This window comes from Aquarana catesbeiana, linkage group LG01, assembly GCF_042186555.1.
Source record: "Aquarana catesbeiana isolate 2022-GZ linkage group LG01, ASM4218655v1, whole genome shotgun sequence".
NCBI classification, from domain to species: Eukaryota; Metazoa; Chordata; class Amphibia; order Anura; family Ranidae; genus Aquarana; species Aquarana catesbeiana.
Window position 1 is genome coordinate 977,951,364 of NC_133324.1, and position 16,423 is coordinate 977,967,786.

General features: G+C 44.0%; 1 pseudogene; it reads right to left on the minus strand.

The window, feature by feature from the left end:
- Positions 1-16,423, minus strand: part of LOC141128966 (cytosolic phospholipase A2 gamma-like) — a 47,269-nt pseudogene that overhangs the window by 15,078 nt on the left and 15,768 nt on the right.

Genomic DNA, 16,423 nt, shown 5'->3' on the forward strand with positions numbered 1-16,423 from the left:
GAAGTGCTTCCAAAAAGATATATTTCTCCAGTCATCGAATGTACAAAGAATTATTAGTATGAATGTTCAAGCAAACGTGCATAAGAACATTCATTCACAAATCCACTAGTGTATAGCCAGCTTTAGCAGTGCCCCAGTCTGATGTGCTCCACACTTCACAGAAGAGTAATCAACGGTGAGGTAGAAGCATTGTGACCCTAAAAATAGTAAAGAGCACCGGCTTACAGCAGCCAAGTGACTCCAATACGGTTGGGGAGTTCACATCCAGCAGTGCTCCCCCAGCTCGTTGTAACTGACTGGAAGATAAGGAGCCACACACCAGCCATGAGCCCAGTCACCATGTATAAAGGATCAGACTTCTGGCCAAAGCTGTGGAAGGGAGAAATGCTGGGAGTTGTGACTTTGGGAGGAGACGAGATGAAGCCAATCCTCTAAATGTTGATTGGGCTAACTGGTAGTGTGCTAGAAGACGAGGAGACGCACACTAGCAATCAGCCCAGTCACCATGTACAGAGGATCGGACCTCTAGGACTAAACCCATGGGAGGGTAAAACGTGGAGGCTTTAAGAGGTGTTAAGCCGCTTGCTAGAACAGCCTTTTTCAAGTAGGGTGACCAGGCACCCTGGGGTGACTTGAGGTTTCTTCAAGTGACTTGGCACAATGCCTAAAAACGTCCCAAAATTTTCATACAGACCAGTAGGATGATCAAGCTTGCATTTTAGTTACACAAAGCCACAGGTTCTCATTATGCACCATTATGATCTTCTAGCTGCCATCATCCTTACAACCGATGATATCATGGATGTTGGTCACCTGCATGGCATCATTGTTTGACCCTCCTCTACCTCTCTCCTTCAGCATGGAGGTTACAATAGCTAACTGATGTTTAGAAATTGAGGGAGAAGAGAAACCTTGGCATACTAGTCAGTACCAGTGTGCAAAAGCATATTTGATTTGGAAGAATAAATCTTTAACATTAGGTGTCCAATGTGTGAGAATGTTGCTGCAATATGTAGAACTACTAGTTTAGTATTTTACATTTTAGAATGGGGTGCTTCGAGAGTCTAATTTTAAAGGGTGCCTTGACTGGAAAAAAAAAAAAAAAAAAAAAAAAAAACACACAAGTTAGACTTACTGGTAACTTGTTTTCCAGAAGTCTCAGGACAGCATTTGCGATAGTGACTCTGCCCAGCGGACCATGTTAGTCACAGCATAGTAAATCCAACAATAGGGCGAGATGTTGCTGTCCTGAAAGACTTCTGGAAAACCTGTTACTGGCAAGTCCAAATTGGTTTTTCCCAAGGTGTCTTTCAGTACAGCACAAGAGGATAACAGAGACTCACCCCCTTAGGGTGGGACAACTTGCAGGACCTTTCTGACAAATTCCTGATCGCTGGCAGATGTGAGGTCCAGCCTGTAATGTTTTATGAATGTGTAAAAACATGACCACGTTGCTGCCTTGCAAATCTTTTCAGGGGTGGCACCAGCTCTGCCCAAGTGGCCACCAGTGCTCTGGTTGAGTGTGCACAAAATGCTGTTAGTGGAGATAATTTCAGCCACCTCACTTAAACTGTAGAAGCCTGGCAACCAAAAGCACAAATAGTGAATCTGAATGTCTAAAGAGCTTTGTCCTTTGACACCCAACATGTGGAGAAAAAAAAAACCACACACACACACACACACACACCTTCTCCCCTGCTGGGTTAGCTCAGAAGTACAATGTCTTCAGCACAATTATAGCTACCTTCGGTAAGAATTTTGGGTCTGTCCTTTGAAGAACTATGTGGAAAAATAGACAAATAAGGTTCTTTAATTGAAAGAGCGTTTAGCTCACTGATCCTACGTGCAGAGCCAGTGGCAATCAGAATCACTGTCTTAAAAAGTGAAATATCAGAGAGACACTTCTTCTAAAGGTTCAAAAGGACTGTTAGAGACTGCAGGACTATTGACAGATCCCATTTAGGAAAAGCCTCAAGTGGTGCTGGTCTAGATCTCGTAAGAGCTTTTAAAGAATCCGATTACCAGTGGATTTGAGGCCACAGATCTTTCCAAGAACACTACTAGCGCAGCAACCTACACTTTCAGGGTACTAACTGCTAGCCCCTTGTCTGCTCCATTTTGTAAAAAATCCAAAATGGAGACTAGGCTCCCTGGGTCCTGGGCAGAAGAACTACACCATGTATTATAAACCTTCCAGACCTTAGAATAAATGTCCCTTGACACCTTTTTCCTACTTGACATTAGTGTTGCAATCAACCAGTTGGAAGAGCCCTTGCTTCTTAGGAGCTGCTCCTCAGATACCAGGCTGTGAGTGCCAGATTAACCACCCCTGGATGACTTACCAGGCCTTGTAACAGTAGATCATGCCTGAAGGGCAGATGCCAACATGGTTTGACTGTCATTCTCAAAACTGTTGAAAATTGGGCCCTTGTTGGCCAAAAAGGCGTGATTGGTACCATTTCCTTCTGAATTCCTTATTAACGGAATTAACTCGAATGGAGGGGGGGGGGAGGCATAGCAAAGATGGAATTTCTATGGATACACCAAAGCATCTGTTCCTAGTGAGCCGTTGTAATTCCTCAGGGAAAAGAATGAGAAACCTGAGCATTTTCCTTTGAGGCAAACAGGTCCACTTCTGGCTGCCCCCATTTTTCGACAATCATAGTGAAAACCTCTGGGTTCAGTGACCATTCTGCTTCCTAAATGAGGTACCTGATCAGGAAATCCGCCACCCTGTTCAGGGTCCCTTTTAGGTGGACTGCTGATAGAGACAGCAAGTGTCCTTCTGCCCACCGAAGAATTTCCATGGCTAGTATTTGGCGTAACTTGCTCCCTTGTACCCCCTGCCTGTATATAAGCCATTGCCGTGGCATTGTCCATTAGTTTCTGAACATGCTGAGAGTGAAGATCCTGAGCAAATGCCTTTAGAGATAAGACGATCGCCTTGAGCTCTCTCCAGTTTGAGGACCTTGTTGTCTCCTTGGACCAGATCCCCTTAGTGAAACTCCAAAGTTGACCCCCAACCCCAGGAGCTGGCATCAATGGTCAGTCTTCTCTACCGGAAAAGCCCAGACTAAACCTATTGTTACGATATCCTGTCTCTTCCACCACCATAGTGATCTTTTCACCAGAGTTGGAATTTTTACCTCTATCTCTAGGGATTCCAATTTGTGATCCCATGATCTTAGGAGAAAAGCCTGCAGGTACCTGAAGTGTAGCCTTGCCCACTGAACGGACGGCATTGATGAAGTCAGAACAAAAAACTGACATGACCTGTCTTACCGTCAGCCGCAGGTTGGTCTGCAGTACCGACACCGTATTGTGAATCCTGTCCCTCTAAGGGAAGATATATATCTTTTGTTCCACAGAATTGATTAGATACCGAATCTCCTGAGATGGGTCTAGGGAAGATTTTTTTATATTTTAAAATCCATCCCAGAGAATTCAGGTGGCTGCGTGCTTTGCCTAACTTGCTCTGCAATTCCTCCTTTGAGAGGGCGAAAAATAGCAGAATAGCAGATCGTAAAAATAAGGAATTACAGCAATTCCCTGAAGACAAAGCGGAGCTAAGGCTTCTGCCATCACTTTGGTGAAAATTCAGGGAGAAGATGACAGACTGAAGGGTAAGGCCCTGAACTGTACATAAATCACACCTTCCACCCCCCCCCCCCCCCCACGTCCCAGAGGTATCTCAGGTTGGCAGGAAATATGCAGGTATGCATCCTTTAAATCTATTGACGCCATAAAGCAACCTGGCGTAAATAGATTTCTGACTGAGAAAATTGAGTCCATCTTGAACTTCCTGTATTTGATGGATTCATTTAGAGGCTTTAGGTTAAGGATCAATCCAAATTTTCCTGTTGATTTTCTTACCAGGAAGACATGAGAATAGAATAGAATCCCTCCTGTCATTCTTTTAGTGGCACTTGGATTACTACACCCTGCTGCACCAGTTCCTCTAGAGAGGACTTCATGGCCAGGGCCCTTAATGGATCTCGTGTGGAATTGGTCATCAAAAACCTTCTTGGGGGGGCTCTGGGTAAACTCAAGAGAGTGTAGCCTTGCGAGAGAGAGTGGTCAGAACAGATTTGAAGTTATCCCTGACCACTGCAGAAGAAACGCTTGTCTTCCGCCCACCCAGAGGGACGCGTCATTACAATTTCTCTGCCTGTGCAGGACGGAAGAGCATTCCACCTTTATCCTTTGCCTTTTGTGTGGACCAATTTTTCCTTCTCCCCTGAAACTTGCTCGTAAGCTTTTTAAAGGTAGAAAAAAAAAAAAAAAAAAAAAAAAAAAAAACACCTTTTGGGACCTGCTTTTTCTTTGACCGGGAAGGACCCCTTTATATTGGCAGTTCTGTCTAGAATATTAACTAGATGAGGGCCAAAAAGGGAATCCCACAAAGCTTGCTTTTTGATGTCACGTCACCTGGCCAGGTCTTTAGCTATAGAGCTATTGCACAATTTGTCAAAGCTGCTGATCTAGCTGACAATTGCTTCAGCTGAGGCATCTGCAATATAAAACAGCCGAGATCAGGGTAGGAAAAGAATATAAAATCTGTTTAGGGTAATCTGCCACTATATGCAATTTTAGCTAGTTAACCCATTACTGGCTTTAAATTGCTCATGACTTCTTGCCATGATCTCTTGAGCAAAAGATCCATGCGTTTGTCCATTGGATCCTTTAGAACCCCCATGTCTTCAAAAGACAGGTCTGTGGATCTTAAGGCCTGGGAGAAGGCCGCATCCAACCTGGGCACCTTGTTCCACATTGCCAAAGGGCCCTCCTCCAAAAGAAAAAGGTCTCTGCGGATCCTGCTTTAATGGCGTCAGAAGTGACCGAATGAACCGGGAATGTCTGCTCCTTAGGAGAGAGAAAAAAAAAAAAAAAAAAAAAAAAAAAAAAAAAGGGGGGGGGGGGGGGGGGAAGCCCCGTCTCAGGAGCACCAAAGATTTTGAATCCCCTCCCAAAGATGCTCCCTCCGGGCTGGAGGAAACTGAGGTATGGTAGGGAGGTGCCTCACTTTAAAAATTCTCGAGAAAGTAGGAGTTTACTATGGTCCGGTGGGAGGAGTCACTATCTTAGGTGCTGGATGTGTGGCTTTAATATGACAATCTGATCCTCTATACATGTTGACTGGGCTGATCTGGCTAAACCCTTTATGACTAAACTCCATGGTAGGGTGAAACATGTTGAAGAAGGTTGTGGTTGGAGGAGACAAGCTGAAGCCAATCCTTTGTATGGGTGACTGGGCCGATTGCCAGTGTGCTATTAGAAGGAGTAACAAACTAGCAGTCTGTCCAGTCACCATGTACAGAGGATCGGACCTCTATGGCTAAATCCATGAGAGGGTGAAATGTATAATCTGGAAATTCTATAGGGCAGGTTTAGACTGATGGCCAAGCTGTGTTTTTAGCCTTCCAATCGCACCCTTAAATACTTCATCACAACCCAATACAGTATGTGCAGTGGTAAAAGAGGGTGGGCTTCACCACCCCCACACTGCATATGTGCTTCACTGGGCAGCCAATGTTCATCTGCTGACAGCGTGCTCCACACACACTGAGCACAAGGACCGAACTTTCAAAGACAGATCCAGGATAAAGATCAGTAGTGGGTGGACCAGCTTCCAATCATGTGACCACCAATAGCGGACACATGGTCTCCAATCCTTCCTGCTCCCTCTTGGGAATTCTGAACAGTTCAAAAAAAGGAGCGTTGGGGGTGGGTGGGAAGGCGTTTAAGCTGCAAAAGCAGCAGATGAGAACATTCATGCCCACAGCAAAAAGGACTGTTCCTGTCATGTTCTGTGGGCAGTACCACAGCTGAATGCGACCCATGTTAGAAACGGACAGCTTGGTTTGTTAAAGGAAGTTGAACAGACTTGTGGCAGCTGCATTCATTTTTTACATCTGACTCTGCCAATTGATTGGTAAGCTGCAATATATTACATTTCTGGTTTGGAGTTTAATACCGCTTTAGCTCCTTCACTGTCACCGACATATCTCATGTCATATGTTAGTTGGGGGGGGGGGGGGGGGGGCGGAATGTGAGACATCAGGGGTTCAAATAGGACTATTGTCCATTATGCGATATAAAAATTTCCTGCAATAAACCACATACAATCTCACAAAAGTGAGTACACCTTCACATTTTTGTAAATATTTTCTTCTTATTTCTTTGGTGTTGTCACATGAAAAGATCGGACACTTTGCTACAAAGTAGTGAGTGTACAGCTTGTATAACAGTGTAAATTTGCTGTCCCCTCAAAATAACAGCCATTAATGTCTAAACTGCTGACAACAAGCGTGAAAATGTCCAAATTGGGCCCAAAGTTTCAATATTTTGTGTGGTCACCATTATTTTGGTAGCACTGCCTTAACCCTCTTGGCCATGGAGTTCACCAGAGCTTCACAGGTTGCCACTGGAGTCCTCTTCCACTCCTCCATGACGGAACTGGTGGATGTTAGAGACCTTGCTCTCCTCCATCTTCCATTTGAGGATGCCACACAGATGCTCAATAGGGTTTAGGTCTGGAGACATGCTTGGCCAGTCCATCACCTTTACCCTCAGCTTCTTCAGCAAGGCAGTGGTCATCTTGGAGGTGCGTTTGGGGTTGTCAAGTTGAAAACTGCCCTGCGGCCCAGTCTCCTAAGGGAGGGGATCATGAACTGCTTCAGTATGTCACAGTACATATTGGCATTCATGATTCCCTCAATGAACTGTAGCTCCCCAGTGCTGGCAGCACTCATGCAGCCCCAGACCATGACACTCTCACCACCAAGCTTGACTGTAGGAAAGACACCCACTTGTCTTTGTACTCCTCACCTGGTTGCCACCACACACGCTTGACACCAGCTGAACCAAATAAGTTTATCTTGGTCTCAGACCACAGGACATGGTTCCAGTAATCCATGTCCTTAGTCTGCTTGTCTTCAGCATACTGTTTGCAGGCTCTTGTGCATAATCTTTAGAAGAGGCTTCCTTCTGGGACGACAGCCATGCAGACCAATTTGATGCAGTGTGTGGCATATGGTCTGAGCACTGACAGGCTGACCCCCCCCACCCCTTCAACCTCTGCAGCAATGCTGGCAGCACTCATACGTCTATTTCCCAAAGACAACATCTGGATATGATGCTGAGCACATACACTCAACTTCTTTGGTCAACCATGGTGAGGCCTGTTCTGAGTGGAACCTGTCCTGTTAAACCGCTGTATGGTCTTGGCCACCGGGCTGCAGCTTAGTTTCAGGGGCTTGGCAATTGTTTAGCCTAGGCCATCTTTATGTAGAGCAATTTTTTTTGTCAGATCCTCAAAGGAGTTCTTTGCCATGTTGAACTTCCAGTGACCAGTATGAGAGAGCAAGAGAGTGAGATCGATACCAAATATAAACACACCTGCTCCCCATTCACACCCGAGACCTTGTAATACTAATGAGTCCCATAACACCAGGGAGGTAAAATGGCCAATTAAGCCCATTTTGGACATTTTCACTTAGGGGTGTACTCACTTTTGTTGCCAGCAGTTTAGACATTAATGGCTGTGTGTTATTTTGGAGGGGACAGCAAATTTACACTGTTATACAAGCTGTACACCGACATTGGATCGTCTGCATTACATACCTTGTATAAATTCAGACCAGGATATTTCTGGGACCCCTATGATAAAGTAAAACAAGATGCCATCAATATCACCAACACTACATATACACATACATATATATTACACACATAAGAATAGACATTTTCCTGCAGAATTGTATTTCTGAAATAATGACACTTATCAAATGTCACATGAAGATTGATGGGGGTGTGGTCTGGCCATGAATGTAAATGACCACTAAACATGGAGCTCCGTCCAGGATCATCTCTCTCCAGCAATCTCCAAGCTTTGATAGCCCCCTCACACAGTGGCACTGACAAAAAATAAATAAGGTACAACCATCCACCACAACCCAACCCTGTACAATCAAAAGGTTGATTGATTTTTCCTGGCTTTGGCAGAGAGGAAGCACAAGATGGCGGGGAGGACAGCATGGAGCATACCCTCTCCTGTAGACAACATCCCTCCTCTGCACCTGCCAGCTCCAGTATAGACCCACTAAGGGGAGCCCCAGATATCACAGAAGAGACCTGAAACCTCCCCTACAGCATCTTCTCTAAGGATCTCTAATGCCTCAAACCTTAATGCCAAAAGTATCTGGACACCCCTCCAATAGATTGGCTATGGAGGTGATTGGAACACCTGAAGCCACAGGTGTAAAAAAAAAAAAAAAAAAAAAAAAAAAACACCACACACAACACACAAGCACCTAGGCATGCAGATGGCTTCTACAAACATTTGTGAAAGAATGAGTCGCTCTCAGGAGCTCAGTGAATTCAAGAGTAGAACTGTGATAGACTTTTTGCACAGGTGACAACCAATCCATGAAATTTCCCTACAGCTAACTATTCAACAGTCAACTGTTAGTGGTATTATAAACAAAGTGGTGTAATGGATGTGATTGAGAATCATGAATGAAAATATATATATATATATACACATACACACACACACACACACACACACACATTTTAGATGCCTGACATACCAGCTTCAGTTTATCAGCCTTAAAACTTAGTCAGATATTTTGTAAAGCTCACCCTTCCCTTCCTTAGGAACTGGACTGCAACAGTTCACAGAAGTTTGCGCCTGCTTCTGAGAACACATTCAAAACATAACACCAACAGTTTAAAAAAGAAGAACATGGCCACTTCCTCATGGATGTCCCAGCTAAAGCCAATATTTTGTCACTATATGTACTTATACATTTGTGGTTTGCATGCACCAGTCTTATCTGACTTATCTTAAACCTTAACAAAAAAAAAAAAAAAATTGTATAATAGTCTGGAAAAAAGGAAATTAAAACAGAAGTTTTTTATTCTGAACTGGTGTCAGTGTAATCACCTCAGAGCGTGCATGCTTTATAGTCAATAGTTTGATCAGGGGTAGATATAATAGCGGACTTTAGTTCTGATCCAAAACAGTGGAAGCAACTGGGAATAGTGGCAATGAAGTGGTAGGCCACGTAAAATGATAGAGCGGGGTCAGCACATGCTGAAGTACACAGTGCGCAGAAGTTGCCAACTGTCTGCAGAGTCAATAGCTACAGACCTCCAAACTGTGTGACCTTCAGATTAGCACAACAGTGCATAGAGACCTTCATGGAATGGGTTTCCATGGCCGAGCAGCTACATCCAAGCCTTACATCACCAAGTGCAAAGCATTGGATGCAGGGGTGTAAAGCATGCCGCCACTGAAGCAGTGGAGACGTGTTTTCTGGTGTGATGAATTACACTCCTGTGTCTGGCAATCCAATGGATGTGTCTGGGTTTGGTGGTTGCCAAGAGGATGGTACTTGGCTGACTGCATTGTGCCAAGTGTTAACGCTGTGTGGTTGTCTTCCAGGGGTTGGGCTTGGCCCCTTAGTTCCAGTAAAAGGGAACTCTTAAGGCGTCAGCATACCAAGACATTTTGTACAATTTCATGCTCCCAACTTTGTGGGAACAGTTTGGGGACGGCCCCTTCCTGTTCTAACATAACTGTGCACTAGTGCACAAAGCAAGGTCCATAAAAGACATGGACGAGCGAGTTTGGGGTGGAGGAACTTGACTGGCCTGCACAGAGTCCTGACCTCAGCCTGATCAAACAACTTTGGGATGAATTGGAGCAGACACCGCAAGCCAGGCCTTCCACGCCCAACATCAGCGACTGCTCTTCTGGAAGAATGGTCAAACATTCCCATAGACACTCCTAAACCTTGTGGACAGCCTTCCCAGAAGGCTTGAAGCTGTTATAGCTGCAAAGGGTGGGCCAACATGTACTACAATGAATGCCAGTTAATGCAGATTACCATTTAGTTTGTTTTCAATCATGTTATATATCTAACAAATGGGGTTGCCACCTTTTCTTCAAGTCAAACCCAAACACTTTAGCAGCACACTGCATTTTTTCCTAAAAAGGGGGAACACTGGACTCGTGTAAAAAAGGAACTCTATTGTAAGGGGGTTTCTGCTCAAAGCCCCCACTTACATCAGAAGACCCAGCATTGCCCCTTAAATGATGGTCCCAAAATGCCCGATACACAAAGGTAAGGGACTTTGATGTATGCACTAGCTCAGAGGCAGGATTAAGAAGGGGGGGGGTCTATGCACTCGATGGTTGTGGTACTTGGTTAGTTGGAGAGCATAGGTGTGTGCAACCTGGGCAGCAGAGGGAATCTGCACTGCACGGGGGGATTAGGGTGTGCCCAGGCACGCCTAAGTTTGGGGGCCACAGTCTGGTTTGTATCCTGGTGAATGCCAGACAGCTGGCAACCCAATTAGCAAAGTAAATGTTGACCAAGCATAGTATATAAGACCAAGTTGTTCAAGATGGACAAGATCAAACATTAAGTCAAAAGTTTTGGCTTTTTTGATAGGGCACAATTCCTCCAACACCAAAGATGGGGCATAATTTTTCCCCCACTGGCCCTTTGTGTACAGAGTTGAGACCCTTGACCTAAGAGGATGAGCGGAGGCTGTTCCAATTCCATACTGAATTCACTGGGCTGATTGGTGTGTGGCCTCTCTGATAAAAATTCAGCTGAGGAGGCAGAAATATCCTTGTAAAAAAAAAAAAAAAATTTATATATATATATATATATATATATATATATATATATATATATATATAAAAAAAAGGGGGCGGGGTGAGGAGAAGATCTCAGCCTTACATATCTGAGACTGATTGACTTAAACTTAAAATTCTCCAGATCTCAATCAATTGAGTCCAATACATGGAGGTCCCACCTAGGACAAAAGAGTTACTGCTACTGATGGATTGGGGCCAGATACCACAGCAAACCTTCAGAGATCTGGTGGTGTCCATACCTCGATGGGTTATGGTGGGTGGTCATAATGTTATCTCATCCATTAGCTGATCAGTGTATGGAAGAAGATGAAGTCTCCTTACCTTCCATTAGACCAGTAAAAACCCAACTCCAGCTTCCTGGATAAAATGAATGGAAAAAAAAAAAATCAGTGAAATCCGTGCATATAACACCAAGAAGTATCTGTGTGATAGATGGTGTGATAGGATCAAGGTGTGCTTTTTTAAAGGTCACAAAATACTAATTTGAAATGACTTTATTAAAAATCTTGCTGTATTACTACATTTCTTCAAAGTCCATGTATAAAAAGGTCCATGACACAGATCCACACTGCTCCAATGAAATGTATTCTGTTATATAAGCGCCTTCCTATTGGCAATAATGTGACATTTGATTTTAATTACCACAATCTGGAAAGAAAAGGAATTTTGGCCATTAGATGGCGCTAATGATTATAGGTGATGGTTCTATAACACAGAATACGGCATGTTTCATTGGAGCTGTGCAGATTTGGGTCACATTTGGTCATTGGATTTTTTTTTATAGGTAGACCTCATAATGTTTACTAGGAATGTCATGGTATTACTACAATTGCAGTATAGCTACAGGATGACATTACTGAAATGACAGATCACCGTATCCTTCAATACCATCACTGAGGAGGTTTTTTGATATTGGTCAGAAAATTACCTAACTAGCTGTAAAATTCTTTACAAAAATCAACCACAGAGCCTTTCTCTGCCCTGAAGGGGCGGGTTGGAGACACCCTGCACTCACAGGATGCCCTCAGCATCACAGATTGAATGAAGTTGGGGGGTGTCATTCTACCTGGTAGACTAGGGACATCTAGTGGGGGGGAAGATGTATTACTGCAGGACACACAGAATTACAGAGAAGTATTGCAGTGGGAGTTTAAAAAGAAAAACATTTGCACCAACAGTTTAACAGGATTGTGGGGGAACATAGTTCCAGCACCAAAAGTATGAAATGGCAAGGGGTGCTGGAGGGGGCTCTATTGTTGCTGGGGGTGGGTACTGTTTAGGGAGGGGTCCATAGTTGCTGTCTGTCGGGAGTATTTTTGCTGGGATGGATCTATTGTTGCTGGGAGGGTCCATTGTTGCTGGAGGAGGGGGGGGGGGGGGGGGGTTGCTAGCTACGGGTGAGCTTTTTTTTAACCGCTTTTCCTTATTAAAAATGGAGTTTCACCCAAAAGTTGACTTAGCACTTATCCCATTTCCCCCCCTCCAGTGCCACTTTTGGCACCTTTAGGGGGGGCGGTACCTGCTTGACAGGTACCCTCTCCCACTTCCAGCAGACATTCAGCCCCCTTCTCCTCCCCCCACTGCACCATTCAGGAAGCGCTGCACACTTCACACATGCACAGTAGGGACCCACTTGTGAAGCCACAAGACTTAACTGCCTGGTTCCCTTACCAGCAAAGGCAGCACCCGACAAAAACCATCAGCTGGGGTGCTGACCACTGGATTCCAGGACAGGCAAGTCTGTATTCTGTATAAGGGGTGGTACTGGGAGCGGAGAACCAAGGGATGAGGCTTGGAGGTAGGTAGAGGGGGGACAATTATAAAAGGACAAAGTGGGGGTGAAGATTGGAATTTTATTTTTTCAAGATAGATACATTTAAAGCCCATAATACCTTGTTGGCTGTAAGCAATACCTGGTATTCCTCTAACAGATTAGTCAAAAATTCTATAATCTACAACTGTTTCTTTTGCAGAATAATGGAGATTAGTAATTTAACATTCACATGAGGGGGAAAAAAAAAAAAAACCCACAACTACTTACTTTTGAAGATTCTCACACCTCCATCTTTTACTGTTATAAAGAGAAAAAAAAAAAAAAAACAGCATTAGTAACATACATCCAGATCTACAAACACACAACTTCTATATGTAGGAGAATGGAGGAGAACATCAGAGGAGGAGATCCCGAGGGAGGAAATGAGGTATGAATGAAGTAGGAGTCAGACCAGCCATACAGTAAGAGAATTTTGTTCAAAATGTTTCATTTTAAGAAAGTTCCATCATCGAAGTGCTTCCAAAAAGATATTTCTCCAGTCATATGTACAAAGAATTATTAGTATGAATGTTCAAGCAAACATGCATAAGAACATTCATTCACAAATCCTCTAGTGTACAGCCAGCTTTACTAGTGCTCCAGTCTGATGTGCTCCACACTTCACAGAAGAGTAATCAGCAGTGATGTAGAAGCATTGTGACCCTAAAAATAGTAAAGAGCACCGGCTTACAGCAGCCAAGTGACTCCAATACGGTTGGGGAGGTCACTGTAACTGACTGTGGAAGATAAGGAGCCACACACCAGTCACCATGTATAAAGGATCAGACTTCTGACTAAAGCTGTGCAAGGGAGAAACATGTTGGGAGGTGTGGCTTTAAGACGACAATCCAATCCTCTATACGTATTGAATGGGCTGATCTGGCTAAACCCTTCATGACTAAACCCCATGGTAGGGTGAAACATGTGTAAGGATATGATTGGAGGAGACAAGCTGAAGCCAATCTTTTGTATATGGTGACTGCTAATTGCTAGTGTGCTAGAAGATAAGAAGCCGCACACTAGCAGTCTGTCCAGTCACCATGTACAGAGGATCGGACCTCTATGGCTAAACCCATGAGAGGGTGAAATGTATAATCTGGAAATTCTATAGGGCAGGTTTAGACCGATGGCCAAGCTGTGTTTTTAGCCTTCCAATCGCACCCTTAAATCCTTCATCACAACCCAATACAGTATGTGCGGTGGTAAAAGAGGTGGGCTTCAACACCCCCCACACTGCATATGTGCTTCACTGGCAGCCAATGTTAATCTGCTGACAGCATGATCCACACACACTGAGCACAAGGACCCAACTGTCAAAGACAGATCCAGGCTAAAGATCAGTAGTGGGTGGACCAGCTTCCACTCATGTGACCACCAATAGCAGTCACATGGTCTCCAATCCTTCCTGCTCCCCCTTAGGAATCCTGAATTGTTTAAAAATGATTGTTGGGGGTGGGAAGATGAGAACATTCATATCCGCAGCAAAAATGACTGTTCCTGTCATGTTCTGTGGGCAGTACCACAGCTGAATGCGACCCATGTTAGATACGGACAGCTTGGTTTGTTAAAAGGAAGTTTAGACACTGGCAGAATCACTAATAAAAAAAAAAAAAAAAAAAAAAAAAAAAAAAGGGACTGCAGCTGTCACAGCTATTGATTGGCAAGCTGCAATATATTACATTTCTGGTTGGGGGGTTTAATAGCGCTTGAGCTCTTTCACTGTCACCGACGTATCTCATGTCATATGTTAGTTGGGGGGGGGGGGGCAGATCTGACAAACTGATCATCTTCCATTTTCTGATATCCTTTACCCAGGAGGGAGTATCATCCCTTCCAGGTCTGGCTGCCACATTCCCTGGATGCTGTGGCCGGAGGAGAAGTTAATGGAGAACAATCTGCACTCCATCAGCTTCAACGGAGGACAGGCGAGACATCAGGGGTTCAAAGAGGACTATTGTCCCTCATGTGATAGAAAAAAGGTTTATTATTGCAGGAAACATATTATACACATAAGCACTTACCCCTCGTCAGAGAAAAATATCTATCCAGCCATCTCCCACCCCCACAAGAAAGGTCATCAGGCCTCCAAGTTCCCCATGTTGGCATATCTTCAAATCTTTGTATTTAACCACTTCCTGCCCGCTGGAAGTCATACGACGTCCTGGAGTTGGGTGGTTATATCTGAATGATGGGTGCAGCTGCCAGCATCATTCAGATATCTTTATTCTGCACCATAAATTTTTTTTTTTTTTTTTTTTTTTTTTTTTTTTTTTTTTTTTTTTACAGGTGGGTTGTAGAACAACCGCCCTCCAGTGTTTTCACCAACTCACCCATGTGATCGTAGATGCCGAGGAATGAAATCGGCCAGCGGCAGAAGTTTACCATAGAGAATACTGGACCAGATGGTCCCCTGCAGTCTGTGACCTTAGGCCGATGTAAACAGGTTCCCCCCCCCCCCCCCCCCTTCTACAGCAAAGGCTGAGAAGGATATTTTTTTAAATGTTTTTTTTATTCCAGGCTAGAGGAGAGATGTGAGGTCTTATAAACCCCAGATCTCTCTGTAAAGAAGACCTGTCATGCCCTATTCATATTAGAAGGGAGGTTTACATTCCTTGTAATACTAATAAAAGTGAAAAATAAAATGAAAGTGCCCCCGTTGCCGCAGGCAGAAGTGAATGCACACGTATGTTATGTCCACATGTGTAAACTGTTCAAACACACGCCGTCTACGGAGAGTATCAAACTGCATCAAAGTTTTGTGCCATTCCACGAGTGTGCACAATTTTAAAAGCATGACATGTTAGGTATCCATTTACTCGGCGTAACACAATCTTTCACATTAGGAAAAAAAAAAATAATAAGACTAAATTAAGCTTTTTTAACCAAATGTTGGAAAAATTGCTGCACAAATAACGTGAGACAAAAAGTTGCAATGACCACAATTTCATTCGAGTCTCTAAAATATATATTTATATTCTGTTTGGGGGTTCCAAATAATTAAGAAAAAATGACTTTTACATGTAGGAGAGAAATCCAGAATTGGCCTGGTATGGAAGCGGTTTAAAAACCCAAAACACAAATCTGGAAGAATGGAGCTTCAAAGACATTGCATTATTTAATATAAACCGTATGTAATATACAGGTAGGTGATCCCAGAAAGTGGATTTGCCAAGTGGTTGAATTCTTACCTCCAGTCATTTGTTTTCATCACTTTCTTGTATGTTTCTGTAAAACAATCAATTTTATCATCTTTAAGAATATCAAACACAATTAATATAATATCATGCCCTTCATGGCGATCCAGAGAAGTCTGCAGGAGGTTCTGTGCAGTTCCAGCCCAAGGAGAGCTGAGGAACCAACTAGCAAATCTGCAGGAACAGTTGGAGCAAAGTCATCTGAGGATTGGGCTGAGAACAGTACAGGGTCTGGCCGATACTGGAAGGAGGCATTCATGAATACAAGGGCACAGCGAGTAGAAGCCCGAGAGAAATCTTGGGGAGAGACCAATTGCTGTTGTGGTTTTTTTATTTTCTTGGAGACAGTTCCAGACTTGCTGGCCTGGGCTGTTTCCAGAGTGGGAACCCCATAGGCCAAATGGTTCACATTTTTATTCCTTGAAAACCTTAATGGTTTAGAGATGGTGTCCTCAACCAAGTTTTCACTAGTTCTGGGTGTGCCAAGCACTGCTTTTTTTTCCAGCATGAAAGCAGTTCCAGCACTGAATGTATGTAATAGTATGGGGTGTGCTGGAGGGTCTATTGATGTTGGTTGCTGGGGGGGGGTCTAATGTTGCTTGGGTGGATATTTTGTTACTGGGTGTGATATTTTGTTGCGGTGGTTCACTGTTGCAGCAGGGAATCTATTGTTGGGGTTTGGGGGGGGGGGGGGGGGGGGGGGGGGGGGGGGGGAGTCGATTGTGTTGGGATCCATTGCTGGAT